The 14,937-nt window shown below is 45.2% G+C and overlaps 1 protein-coding gene across 1 annotated transcript in view; it reads left to right on the top strand.

The window, feature by feature from the left end:
• Positions 1-14,937, top strand: part of PDGFRB (platelet derived growth factor receptor beta) — a 221,729-nt gene that overhangs the window by 176,005 nt on the left and 30,787 nt on the right. The gene's annotated exons all lie outside the window — the stretch shown is intronic.

Here is a 14,937-nt window from a genome sequence, read left to right as displayed (position 1 = left end):
CCTTTTTTTGCTATACAGCGCTGCACTAATTCAAATGATAATTGCGCGGTCATGCAATGCTGTACCCAATCGAAATTTACGTCCTTTTTTTCACACAAATAGAGCTTTCTTTTGGTGGTATTTGATCACCTGTGCACTTTTTATTTTTGGCGCTATAAACAAAAAAACACGAAAATCTTGAAAAAAAAATTTTTTTTCTACTTTCAGCTATAAAAAATATATCGTAAACTCAAAGTTAGTCATAAATTTAAGCCAAAATGTATTCTGCTACATGTTTTTGGTAAAAAAAATCCCAATAAGTGTATATTGATTGCTTTGTGTGAACGTTATAGCGTCTACAAACTATGGTATAGATAATTTGAAATTTACACAGCTTTTACTTTCTGACCGCCCATCGCATCTCTTGAGGTGCTAAAATACCAGGATAGAACAAACACCCCCAAATGACCCCTTTTTGGAAAGCAGACACCCTAAGCTATCTGCTGAGAGACATATTGTGTCCATGGAAGATTTATTTTTTTTCCACAAGTTTCTGGAAAATGACAAAAACTTTTTTTTGTTTTTTTTTTTACACAAAATTGTCATTTAAATGATTTATTTCTTGCACAAGCCATGGGTATATGTGGAATTATACCCCAAAATACATTCTGCTACTTCTACCGAGTATGAGGATACCACACGTGTGACACTTTTTGGGAGCCTAGCCACATACAGGAGCCTGAAATCCAATGAGCACTTTGAAAGCCTGAAAGTGCGTAACTTCTTCATTTCACTTCCCCACTACCTATCACAGTTTTGGAGGCCCTGACATGCCAGGATAGCACCAAACCCCCCCAAATGACCCCTTTTTGGAAAGTAGACACTCCAAGGAATTTAAAAAGAGGCATGGTAAGTATTTTGCAGATCTAATTTTTTCTCACAAGGTTTTGAAATATAAAAAAGAAAAGAAAAAATATATTTTTATTTTCTTTCTTCATTTTCCAAAAACTTGTGGTAAAAAAATAAATTCTTCTATTGATTCAACATGCCTCTCAGCAAATAGTTTGGGGTGTCTACTTTCCAAAAAGGGGTCATTTTGAGGGGTGGGGGCATTTTATGCCCAGCATTAGAGGTTTATGCCACACATCACTCACTCTTCTAACCACCTGAAGACCAAGCCTTTTCTGACACTTTTTGTTCACATTAAAAAAATCTGTATTTTTGCTAGGAAATTAAAGTGAACCCCCAAACATTATATATTTTCTTAGAGCAGACACCCTAGTAAATAAAATGGTGGGTGGTGCAATTTTTTATCTCACATATTACTTACACAGCGATTTTTCAAACGCAATTTTTTTGAAAAATATACACTTTTTTAATTTTAATGCACAAAATGACAATATATTGGCCAATTATTTGGTATGATATAAAAGATGATGCTATGCTGAGTAAATAGATACCAAACATGACATGCTTTAAAATTACGCATGCCCTGTGCAATGGCGACAAACTGCATACATTTTTAATATCTATAGGCAACGCTTTAAAAGCCTTTACAAGCTACCATTTTAGATTTACAGAGGAGGTCTAGAGCTATAATTACTGCCCTTGTTCTGACGTTCGTGGCGATACCTCACATGCATGGTGCAATCGCTGTTTCCATACTGGGAAAGGGTCAACGCTCACGACCGCAGGTGTGCGCGTGCGCGGATGGGCGAGGGTCCTTTTTTTTTTTTTTTTTTTTCTTTTTTTCTGATTTATTTAATTATTTTTACACTGTCCCTTTAATTTATTTATTTTTTAATCACTTTTAATGCTATCTCAGGGAGGGGGAGGGGGGCCATTTTCTCCCGCTGCTTGTAAAGGCAATTCTGCAGCTAATTAACCACTAGGAATGCTTTTACATGAAAGCCCATTGCCGGCTGAAAAAAATAAAACCAGGATGATGCCTGCAGCTGCAGGCATCACCCTGGTATAACCATTCAAAGTCCAGTGATGTACCAATACGTCACTGGTCCTTGTTGGGTGTATATGCTATGTTCTTTTTTTCTTTATGTAGCCTGTGGGCTGAATGAAAAAAAAGAGAAGAAATCTCTGCCAGAAAAAATGTGTGGTATGCCCACCATTAGAAACCTCCCTCAATCCACCCACTTCTAATGGTGGGCACATATGAAATGTGCCAACAAATATAAAATATATATGCCGAAGCATGGGGGCCATCCACCCACTGGCCACCCCAGGCCCCCATGCTTTGGCATACATTCTCTTTTTTTTAACTGCGGATGAAAAATCTCATCCGACAGCACTGCACACACCTACTTATGTCTATTCTGAAAGCAAGACCCTGTTGCTGTCATAATAAACAGGTCAGTGCTGCAGTTTGACGTTCCTGCAAAGAAATCAACAATGGTTAACAATAAAACATAAACTCAATAAAACAACTTTATAAGGAAAAGTGTGTGGTGGTATGCCCACCATTAGAAACCTCCCTCAATCCACCCACTTCTAATGGTGGGCACACATGAAATGTGCCAACAAATATAAAATATATATGCCGAAGCATAGGGGCCATCCACCCACTGGCCACCCCAGGCCCCCATGCTTTGGCATATATTCTGTTTTTTATAACTGCGGATGAAAAATCTCATCCAACAGCGCTGCCCACGCTGACTTATGTCTATTCTGAGAGCAAGTTCCTGTTGCTGTCAGAATAAACAGGTCAACGCTGCAGCTGAAAGCATTCCTGCAAACAGAAATGGTTAACAATAAAACAACAATAAACCAGTGAAAGTCGAACAATCACAAAAATGACAACAACAAAAAAAACTATAACTATTTTTGGTTTTTATATTTTTTTATTTTTTTGGGGGGTATTTGTACTTTTATTTATTTTTTTTATTTTTTTAACTTTTTTTCCAAACTTCAAACATTTAAACAGCTGGTAGGGTCTCTCCAAATGCGATAGCCAGTTTCCTGACTACCTAACATCTTTTGAGACCCTGTGTAAATGTGCCCTGATCTGTGCCGTGCTGTACCCTATACTAATAGTCAACTAGTGTATGGTAGAGGCAGAAGCAGGGCTTGATGCAGAGGCCAGGTTGGCCAGGACAGGAGGGACAACAATAGCGGCTGTCACGCCTAATTCCACGTTTGCTGCAGACACGACATCTTTTTTGGGGTCTTCTTTGGGTTGGGGTACCAGGAATGGTATCGAGAAAATGTCTCTCATGCAGACGGCTAACTGCATCTGGGAGAGGGATTTGGGGCGCAGCACCTTCTGGATACAAAAGGGCCCTGATGTTCTCTAACTGGAAATTTAGGCATGATCCACTATGTCCAGTTGCTTTATAGAGAACAAAAGCATTATATAGAGCCAATTGAAATAAATAAACTGACACTTTTATGTACCAGCGTTTGGATTTTCGGGAAACTAAATACGGCTGCATCATCTGGTCATTGAAGTCCACCCCTCCCATGTTAAGGTTATAATCGTGGACACAGAGGGGCTTCTCAACAACACCAGCTGCCGTGGTAATTTGGACAGTCGTATCTGCGTGAATGGAAGACAGGAGGTAAACATCCCGTTTGTCCTTCCACTTCACTGCGAGCAATTCTTCATTTCTCAAGCAGGCTTTTTCCCCCTTTTTAAGACGGGTATTTACAAGCAGTTGGGGGAAGCCTCGGCGATTAGATCGCACAGTGCCACATGTGCAAATTCCCAAATTGAACAAATGTCTAAATAGTGGCACGCTTGAATAAAAATTGTCCACGTATAAGTGGTACCCCATATGGAAATAGGATGACGCCAAGTCCCAAACTATCTTGCCACTGCTCCCCATGTAGTCTGGGCATCCGGGGGGCTCCAAGTAACTATCTTTTCCCTCGTAAATCCGAAACTTACATGTATAGCCTGTTGCCCTCTCACAGGTCTTATACATCTTGATCCCATATCTGGCACGCTTGCTGGGGAGATATTGTTTGATTACAAGGCGGCCAGAATATTGAATGAGGGACTCATCGATGCAGATGTTTTTCTGGGGAGTATACACATCTGCAAATTTTTGGTTAAAGTGATTTACGAGGGGCCGAATTTTGTGGAGCCGGTCAAATTCAGGGTCACCCCGAGGACGACTGAGTGAGTTGTCGTAGAAGTGCATAAAACGCATTATACTCTCATATCTATGCCTGGCCATGGCAGCAGAGAACACGGGCATGTGAACAAGAGGGTCGGTGGACCAATACAACCGCAATTGATTTTTATCATTAATGCCCATGTTGAGGGTTAGGCCCAAAAAAACTTTAAATTCGGAAACCGTAATGGGTTTCCATGCGAATGGTCTGGCAAGGTTTGAATTTGGGTTGGCGGCGATAAATTGGCGTGCATATAAATTGCTTTGATCCACAATCAATGCATAAAGATCTTCTGTGAAAAACAGCTCAAAAAAATTAAGAGGAGTATTTAAATTTGCTGTTTCCACCTGAATTCCGGGTTGGGCAGTGAATGGGGGAAGTACGGGTGCTGCAGAATTTGTGGGCTGCCAATCGGGATTTGCAAGCACATCCGGAAGGACACTAGGGGCTCTACGGGCCTGTCTGCGAATTCTTGGTGGCCGCGGGACACTACTTGTGCTCGCCACCGCACCAGCTTGTACTGCACTTATGGGACTCGCCACGTCACCAAGTGATACTGCAGTGCTGGTATGCCTACGACCAGGACGTACTAGGCCGCTGGTGCTCGCCAGTTCACCAAAAGATACTGCGGCACTAGTACTGGCACTCTGCTGCATATGAGAGTCATCATGCATTTGTACCACCTCAGCAACCTGTGAATGGGATCGGGTACGCCTGACCTTAGCAGGGACCACTTCCTCGTCGTCTGAGCTACCTGTCATGGTGCCGCTGCTGTCTATAGGTTCGTATTCTGAGCCTGGTTCTGCCAGTGAGTCTTCCCCTTCGCTCTCACTTGACATGCTCAGAATCCTATAGGCCTCTTCACTAGTGTACCTTTGCTTAGACATTTTGGCCACTAAATTTACAGGTACCTAGTGCGACTCACGGGAAAAAGAGCGCCTGGCTGTCAGGGACTGCTTGAACCGCTACAAAAAATTTACCGACAAGTGCTAACAGATATCAGGCCTGATTCTGTGAACACTGCGGTTTTGTGTGTAATATGTATCAAGTGACAGTTATCTACTGACACTGCACTTGCCGGGGGAGAAGGGGGGGGCGTAGGGGCTAAACGCAGGTGCTGGCAGGTGTTGGGGCTGATCCCGCTAACACTGCGTTTTTGGGGATACTAAAGTAATGTGAATGCTGGTATAGCGCTGATCTGATCAAAGATATTGATCCAATCAGACACTATACTAGCAATGATGGTTTAGCGTGCAAGTAAGCGTGTTCCTGGCAATCAAGGGGTCAAATGTGATTATTTGTGTACTAGCGGGCAAACTGGTGCTATCTGGGAGGGGCGCTAAAACTATCGGAAGTCACCAGTACCAAGTCACCAGTACCAATACAGTGATCAGTAAAAATCTGTTCACTGTAATCAATGACACTGGTGACAGGGCAGTGAAGGGGTTAACTGGGGGGGGGGGCGATCAAGGGGTTAAATGGGATTACTGATGTACTGGCGGGTAAACTGGCGCTATCTGGGAGGGGCGCTAACACTATTGGAAGTCGCCAGCGACACTGATACAGTGATCAGTAAAAATTGGTTCACTGATCAGTGACACTGGTGACAGGGCAGTGAAGGGGTCAACTCAGGGAGGGGGGGGGGGCGATCAAGGGGTTAGACGGGACTACTGGTGTATTAGCGGGCAATCTGGCGCTATCTGGGAGGGGTGCTAACACTAACGGAAGTCGCCAGCGACACTGATACAGTGATCAGTAAAAATTGGTTCACTGATCAGTGACACTGGTGAGAGGGCAGTGAAGGGGTCAACTCAGGGGGGGGGGGGCGATCAAGGGGTTAGACGGGACTACTGGTGTATTAGTGGGCAATCTGGCGCTATATGGGAGGGGCGCTAACACTATCGGAAGTCGCCAGCGACACTGATACAGTGATCAGTAAAAATCGCTTCACTGATCAGTGACACTGGTGACAGGTGGGTGTGGGGGGGGGAAATTAAGGGGTTAAATGGCTTTATTGGTGTACTGGGGGGCAAACTGGCGCTATCTGGGAGGGGCGCTAGCACTATTGGAAGTCGCCAGCGACACTGATACAGTGATCAATAAAAATCGCTTCACTGATCAGTGACACTGGTGACAGGGCAGTGAAGGGTTAACTGGGGGGGGCAATCAGGGGGTTAAATGTGTCCTAGACTGTGTTCTAACTGTCAGTGTGCTGTTTTACTCACGTTTAAATGTCTCTTCTTCTCTGTCTGGAACGGAATGTGTCCAGGCAGAGAAGAATGACATCATATCCTGCCCTGTGTAAATATCAACACAGGACAGGATAGGACAGGGACCGATCATCCGATTTCAGCCAGAAATCACTGGCTGAAATCTAATGATTGATCCCTCCTGGATCGAATCGGATCACCCGCGGGTCGGCGGGAGCGCGCGCGCGCGCCCCCTGCCGGCGAAAGTGTCGGGAGCGCGGAACCCGTTTTTAAACGTGGTTTTGCGCTCCACTGCCGCCCTGCACACGTATATACACAGTGGCAGGGCGGCAAGCGGTTAAGTTGCACTTTTTAATAGTTTCAGTTATAACATTGTAGGTGTAGGAAAAATGAATGAATTATATATTATTAAAAAAAGTTAATGTGTGAAAGCATGCAAAAATAAGAAAAACACAATAAAAAATAAGTCACATGCCTAAACAAAACACATGGGCGCACACATCCTAACTAACCTTAATATTATTATGCAGGATTTAAGTAGCACCAAGAGTTTTCACAGACATTTACAAAATAAAGAGAGACAATCCAGTTACAATATATGTCAAGTCAAGAGCGCTGGGTGGGACTTTGTTTGCGAGAGCTTACAATGTAAATAGAAGTGCCACAAAATGTAGTAACTGTGTAGGGATGAGTTGTTTGAGTAAGTAAACTTCAATTGCTAGCTACAGGCAAGAAAGGTTTGTAAATGGATATCTTTTTATTAAAGGCTGAAATGGCAATTTGAATCTAAGTTACAAAGTCCATGTTGTTATTGAGGCAAGATTGGTAAAACAAAGGGTAATGGGGACTAGATACAGTGAAGGAAATATGTATTTGATCCCCTGCTGATTTTGAATGTTTGCCCACTCACAAAGAAATGATCAGTCTAAACATTGAATGGTAGGTGTAAGGTAACACTGAGAGACAGAATAGCAACACAAAATTCAAAATAAATGCACGTCTAACAAATTATGCACTGATTTGCATCTTAATGAGGAAAATAAGTATTTGATCCCCTATCATTCAGCAGGATTTCTGGCTACCAGGTGTCTTTCATACAGCTAACAAGCTGAGATTAGAAGCAGTCTCTTAAAGGGAGTGCTGCTAATCTCATTTTGTTACCTGTATAAAAGACACCTGTCCACAGGAACAATCAAACAATCAGATTCCAACCTCTCCACCATGGCAAAGACCAAAGATGGCCAAGGATGTTCGGTACAAGATTGTAGTCCTACACGAGGCTGGACTGGGCTGCAAAACTATCAACAAGCAGTTTGGTGAGAAGGTGACAACGGTGCAATCATTTCCAAATGGAAGAAACACAAAACAACTGTCGGTCTCCCTAGGTGTTGTGCACCATGCAAGATATCACCTCGTGGAGTATCAATGATCATGAGAACAGTGAAGAATCGTCCCAGAACTACACGTGAGGATTAGAGATGAGCGAATCGAACTTGGCGAAGAGGAATTCGTTTCGAATATTAGGAAAAATTCAATTCGCACCGAATCCGAATATTAGCAAACTTCGGATGCGCGAATCGAATTTTTCCCGATCGGCCGATTTTCATCCCTTCTACAGCCGGCAAAAAGTGTCCCTGCAGAGAGCTCCGCTATTTCTGACAGTTCTCTGACAGTTCCTTCACATTTACAGCGGTTGAAACATTGTATCTATTTGTTTCCATTTAGGATACAGATGTTTTTATTCGGAAACAAATAGATACAATGTTTCAACCGCTGTAAATGTGAAGGAACTGTCAGAGAACTGTCAGAAATAGCGGAGCTCTCTGCAGATACACTTTTTGCTGTACTGGAATTCTTCTTCTTTTCGTTCTTCTTCTTCTTTTCATGCTTCTTCTTCTTTTCATTCTTCTTCTTCTTCTTTTCATTCTTCTTCTTCTTCTTTTCATTCTTCTTCTTCTTCTTTTAATTCTTCTTTTCCTTCTTCTTTTCATTCTTCTTTTCATTCTTCTTCTTCTTCTTTTCATTCTTCTTTTCATTCTTCTTCTTCTTCTTTTCATTCTTCTTTTCATTCTTCTTCTTCTTTTCATTCCTCTTCTTCTTCTTTTCATTCTTCTTTTCATTCTTCTTCTTCTTTTCATTCTTCTTCTTCTTCTTTTCATTCTTCTTTTCATTCTTCTCATTCTTCTTTTCATTCTTCTTTTCATTCTTCTTCTTCTTTTCATTCTTCTTCTTCTTCTTTTCATTCTTCTTCTTCTTCTTTTCATTCTTCTTTTCATTCTTCTTCTTCTTCTTTTCATTCTTCTTCTCATTCTTCTTTTCATTCTTCTTCTTCTTCTTTTCATTCTTCTTCTTCTTTTCATTCTTCTTTTCATTCTTATTTTCATTCTTCTTCTTCTTCTTTTCATTCTTCTTCTTCTTCTTCTTCTTTTCATTCTTCTTCTTCTTCTTTTCATTCTTCTCATTCTTCTTTTCATTCTTCTTCTTCTTCTTTTCATTCTTCTTCTTTTCATTCTTCTTTTCATTCTTCTTTTCATTCTTCTCATTCTTCTTTTCATTCTTCTTTTCATTCTTCTTCTCATTCTTCTTTTCATTCTTCTTCTTCTTTTCATTCTTCTTCTTCTTCTTTTCATTCTTCTTCTTCTTCTTCTTCTTTTCATTCTTCTTCTTTTCATTCTTCTCATTCTTCTTTTCATTCTTCTCATTCTTCTTTTCATTCTTCTTCTTCTTCTTCTTTTCATTCTTCTTTTCATTCTTCTTCTTCTTCTTTTCATTCTTCTTCTCATTCTTCTTTTCATTCTTCTTCTTCTTCTTTTCATTCTTCTTCTTCTTCTTTTCATTCTTCTTTTCATTCTTCTTTTCATTCTTCTTTTCATTCTTCTTCTTTTCATTCTTCTTCTTCTTCTTCTTTTCATTCTTCTTCTTCTTCTTTTCATTCTTCTCATTCTTCTTTTCATTCTTCTCATTCTTCTTTTCATTCTTCTTCTTCTTCTTTTCATTCTTCTTCTTTTCATTCTTCTTTTCATTCTTCTTTTCATTCTTCTTTTCATTCTTCTTCTTCTTCTTCGTCATGCCCCGTGACTGCCCAAATGAGTGAAGTGTGCGGTGATTCTAAGATCGACGGCACTCATCTGCATGTCATACTGACTGACAGTATTATTTCTCTTCCCCAGCAGACTCCAAGGGCATTTAAATTAAAGGTACAGTGTTCTGCACTAATATAAAGGCTCTCTGAAGCCTAGAAACCCTTTTAATAAGTTAAATTCGCAGCGAATAAATTCGCATCGAATCGAATTTCTTCCGCAAATTCGGCGAATCAGCCGAATCGAATTTTTGAATAATTCGCTCATCTCTAGTGAGGATCTTGTCAATGATCTCCAGGCAGCTGGGACCACAGTCACCAAGAAAACAATTGGTAACACACTACGCCGACAAGGATTGAAATCTTGCAGTGCCCGCATGGTCCCTCTGCTCAAGAAAGCACATGTCCAGGCCCGTCTGAAGTTTGCCACTGAACATCTGAATGATGCAGAGGAGGACTGGTTGAAAGTTTTGTGGTCAGATGAGACCAAAATCGAGCTCTTTGACATCAACTCAACTCGCCATGTTTGGATGAGGAGAAATGCTGCCTATGACCCCAAGAACACCATGCCAACTGTCAAACATGGTGGTGGAAACATTCTGCTAAGGCAGTGGTTCTCATCCTTTCTAATGCCGCGACCCCTTAATACAGTTCCTCATGTTGTGGTGACCCCCAACCATAAAATTATTTTCGTTGCTACTTCATAACTGTAATTTTGCAGTGGGAGGAGTAGTGCCATGTCATTGGTGTCAGTGGGAGGAATAGTGTCCCATCACTGATGTCAATGGGAGGAATAGTGCCCCATCATTGGTATCAGTGGGAGGAATAGTGCCACGTCATTGGTGTCAGTGGGAGGAATAGTGTCCCATCACTGATGTCAATGGGAGGAATAGTGCCCCATCATTGGTATCAGTGGTAGGAATAGTGCCCCATCATTGGTGTCAGTGGTAGGAATAGTGCCCCATCATTGGTGTCAGTGGGAGGAATAGTGCCCCATCATAGGTGTCAGTGGGGGGGAATAGTGCCCCATCATTGGTGTCAGTGGGAGGAATAGTGCCCCATCATTGGTGTCAGTGGGAGGAATAGTGCCCCATCATTGGTGTCAGTGGGAGGAATAGTGCCCCATCATTGGTGTCAGTGGGAGGAATAGTGCCCCATCATAGGTGTCAGTGGGAGGAATAGTGCCCCATCATTGGTGTCAGTGGGAGGAATAGTGCCCCATCATAGGTGTCAGTGGGGGGAATAGTGCCCCATCATTGGTGTCAGTGGGGGGAATAGTGCCCCATCATTGGTGTCAGTGGGGGGAATAGTGCCCCATCATTGGTGTCAGTGGGAGGAATAGTGCCCCATCACTGGTGTCAGTGGGAGGAAAAGTGTCCCATCACTGGTGTCAGTGGGAGGAATAGTGCCCCAACACTGGTGTCAGTGGGAGGAATAGTGCCCCATCATTGGTATCAGTGGGAGGAATAGTGCCCCATCATTGGTGTCAGTGGGAGGAATAGTGCCCCATCATTGGTATCAGTGGGAGGAATAGTGCCCCCATCATTGGTGTCAGTGGGAGGAATAGTGCCCCATCATTGGTATCAGGGGGAGCAATAGTGCCCCATCATTGGTATCAGGGGGAGCAATAGTGTCCCAACATTGGTGTCAGTGGGAGGAATAGTGCCCCATCGTTGGTGTCAGTGGGAAGTATAGTGCCCCATCATTGGTGTCAGTGGGAGGAATAGTGCCCCATCGTTGGTATCAGTGGGAGGAATAGTGCCCCATCGTTGGTGTCAGTGGGAGGAATAGTGCCCCATCGTTGGTGTCAGTGGGGGGAGGAATAGTGCCCCATCATTGGTGTCAGTGGGGGTAAAAGTGCCCCATCATTGGTGTCAGTGGGGGGAATAGTGCCCCATCATTGGTGTCAGTGGGGAGAATAGTGCCCCAACACTGGTGTCAGTGGGAGGAATAGTGCCCCATCATTGGTATCAGTGGGAGGAATAGTGCCCCATCATTGGTGTCAGTGGGAGGAATAGTGCCCCCATCATTGGTATCAGTGGGAGGAATAGTGCCCCCATCATTGGTGTCAGTGGGAGGAATAGTGCCCCATCATTGGTATCAGGGGGAGCAATAGTGCCCCAACATTGGTGTCAGTGGGAGGAATAGTGCCCCATCGTTGGTATCAGTGGGAAGTATAGTGCCCCATCGTTGGTGTCAGTGGGAGGAATAGTTCCCCATCGTTGGTGTCAGTGGGAGGAATAGTGCCCCATCGTTGGTGTCAGTGGGAGGAATAGTGCCCCATCGTTGGTGTCAGTGGGAGGAATAGTGCCCCATCGTTGGTATCAGGGGAGCAATAGTGCCCCAACATTGGTGTCATTATTTTCGTTGCTACTTCATAACTGTAATTTTGCAGTGGGAGGAGTAGTGCCATGTCATTGGTGTCAGTGGGAGGAATAGTGTCCCATCACTGATGTCAATGGGAGGAATAGTGCCCCATCATTGGTATCAGTGGGAGGAATAGTGCCACGTCATTGGTGTCAGTGGGAGGAATAGTGTCCCATCACTGATGTCAATGGGAGGAATAGTGCCCCATCATTGGTATCAGTGGAAGGAATAGTGCCCCATCATTGGTGTCAGTGGTAGGAATAGTGCCCCATCATTGGTGTCAGTGGGAGGAATAGTGCCCCATCATAGGTGTCAGTGGGGGGAATAGTGCCCCATCATTGGTGTCAGTGGGAGGAATAATGCCCCATCATTGGTGTCAGTGGGAGGAATAGTGCCCCATCATTGGTGTCAGTGGGAGGAATAGTGCCCCATCATTGGTGTCAGTGGGAGCAATAGTGCCCCATCATAGGTGTCAGTGGGAGGAATAGTGCCCCATCATTGGTGTCAGTGGGAGGAATAGTGCCCCATCATAGGTGTCAGTGGGGGGAATAGTGCCCCATCATTGGTGTCAGTGGGGGGAATAGTGCCCCATCATTGGTGTCAGTGGGGGGAATAGTGCCCCATCATTGGTGTCAGTGGGAGGAATAGTGCCCCATCACTGGTGTCAGTGGGAGGAAAAGTGTCCCATCACTGGTGTCAGTGGGAGGAATAGTGCCCCAACACTGGTGTCAGTGGGAGGAATAGTGCCCCATCATTGGTGTCAGTGGGAGGAATAGTGCCCCATCATTGGTGTCAGTGGGAGGAATAGTGCCCCATCATTGGTGTCAGTGGGAGGAATAGTGCCCCATCATTGGTATCAGGGGGAGCAATAGTGCCCCATCATTGGTATCAGGGGGAGCAATAGTGCCCCAACATTTGTGTCAGTGGGAGGAATAGTGCCCCATCATTGGTATCAGTGGGAGGAATAGTGCCCCCATCATTGGTGTCAGTGGGAGGAATAGTGCCCCATCATTGGTATCAGGGGGAGCAATAGTGCCCCATCATTGGTATCAGGGGGAGCAATAGTGCCCCAACATTGGTGTCAGTGGGAGGAATAGTGCCCCATCGTTGGTGTCAGTGGGAAGTATAGTGCCCCATCATTGGTGTCAGTGGGAGGAATAGTGCCCCATCGTTGGTATCAGTGGGAGGAATAGTGCCCCATCGTTGGTGTCAGTGGGAGGAATAGTGCCCCATCGTTGGTGTCAGTGGGAGGAATAGTGCCCCATCGTTGGTATCAGTGGGAGGAATAGTGCCCCATCATTGGTGTCAGTGGGAGGAATAGTGCCCCATCGTTGGTGTCAGTGGGGGGAGGAATAGTGCCCCATCATTGGTGTCAGTGGGGGGAATAGTGCCCCATCATTGGTGTCAGTGGGGGGAATAGTGCCCCATCATTGGTGTCAGTGGGAGGAATAGTGCCCCATCACTGGTGTCAGTGGGAGGAATAGTGTCCTATCACTGATGTCAGTGGGAGGAAAAGTGTCCCATCACTGGTATCAGTGGGAGGAATAGTGCCCCAACACTGGTGTCAGTGGGAGGAATAGTGCCCCATCATTGGTATCAGTGGGAGGAATAGTGCCCCATCATTGGTGTCAGTGGGAGGAATAGTGCCCCCATCATTGGTATCAGTGGGAGGAATAGTGCCCCCATCATTGGTGTCAGTGGGAGGAATAGTGCCCCATCATTGGTATCAGGGGGAGCAATAGTGCCCCAACATTGGTGTCAGTGGGAGGAATAGTGCCCCATCGTTGGTATCAGTGGGAAGTATAGTGACCCATCGTTGGTGTCAGTGGGAGGAATAGTACCCCATCGTTGGTGTCAGTGGGAGGAATAGTGCCCCATCGTTGGTGTCAGTGGGAGGAATAGTGCCCCATCGTTGGTGTCAGTGGGAGGAATAGTGCCCCATCGTTGGTGTCAGTGGGAGGAATACTGCCCCATCGTTGGTATCAGGGGGAGCAATAGTGCCCCAACATTGGTGTCAGTGGGAGGAATAGTGCCCCATCGTTGGTATCAGTGGGAGGAATAGTGCCCCATCGTTGGTGTCAAAGGGGGAGGAATAGTGTCCCATGGTTGGTGTCAGTGGGGGGAGGAATAGTGCCCCATCGTTGGTGTCAAAGGGGGAGGAATAGTGTCCCATGGTTGGTGTCAGTGGGGGGAGGAATAGTGCCCCATCATTGGTATTAGTGACACCAATGATTGGGCACTATTCCTCCCACTGACACCAATGATACTTACCTTGCTGACCCCTGCTCCAGCCTGGGCTCGCTCGCTCCCTCCCTCTCCCATGGTACAGACACTTACCGGTCAGATGTCTTCCTTCTCCGGCCGCTCTCCTCCTCTTCACTCGCTCGATCTTCGCGGTGCCGCTCGGCTCCTCCTTTCCAAGCTCCACCTCCTCGCCGGTGATTGGCCGCCTGTGTGCCTCTCCTGAGCTACAGTTCCGGCGGCCAATCACCGACGAGGATTGATCCCGGGGGTGTGTCCGGATGACAGGGACTGCATGTCATCCCGCCCACACCTGGAGACGGACAGAGGAGCGGTGTCTCGGTTCCAAAGGCCATCGGAAATATGTGTTTTCCGATGGTCTTAGGCGACCCCTGGGAAAGTGTCGTTCGACCCCCAAAGGGGTCGCGAACCCCAGGTTGAGAACCGCTGTGCTAAGGGGACAGGACAACTGCACCGTATCAAAGGGACAATGAACGGGCACTGTACCTTCAAATCTTGGGTAAGAACCTTTTTCCCTTAGCCAGGGCATTGAAAATGAGTCATGGATGGGTGCTCCAGCATGATAATGACCCAAAACACACGGCCAAAGCAACAATGGAGTGGCTCAAGAAGAAGCACATTAAGGTCCTTGAGTGGCCTAACCAGTCTCCAGACCATAATCCGATTGAAAATCTGTGGAGGGAGCTGAAAGTTCGAGTTGCCAAACGTCAGCCACCAAACCTTAATGACTTGGAGAGAATCTGCCAAGAGGAGTGGGTCAAAATCCCTCCTGAGATGTGTGCAAACCTGGTGGCCAACTACAGGAAACGTCTGACCTCCGTGATTGCCAACACGGGATTTGCCACCAAGTACTAAGTCATGTTTTGTGAAAGGGATCAAATACTTACTTCCCTCATGAACATGCAAATC

The sequence above is a fragment of the Staurois parvus genome, unplaced genomic scaffold (genome assembly GCF_062004578.1).
Source record: "Staurois parvus isolate SC_StPar_1 unplaced genomic scaffold, SC_StPar_1.0 ptg000286l, whole genome shotgun sequence".
NCBI classification, from domain to species: Eukaryota; Metazoa; Chordata; class Amphibia; order Anura; family Ranidae; genus Staurois; species Staurois parvus.
Note: the sequence above shows the minus strand (reverse complement) of the source record. Positions and strands in the feature narration are given on the sequence as shown.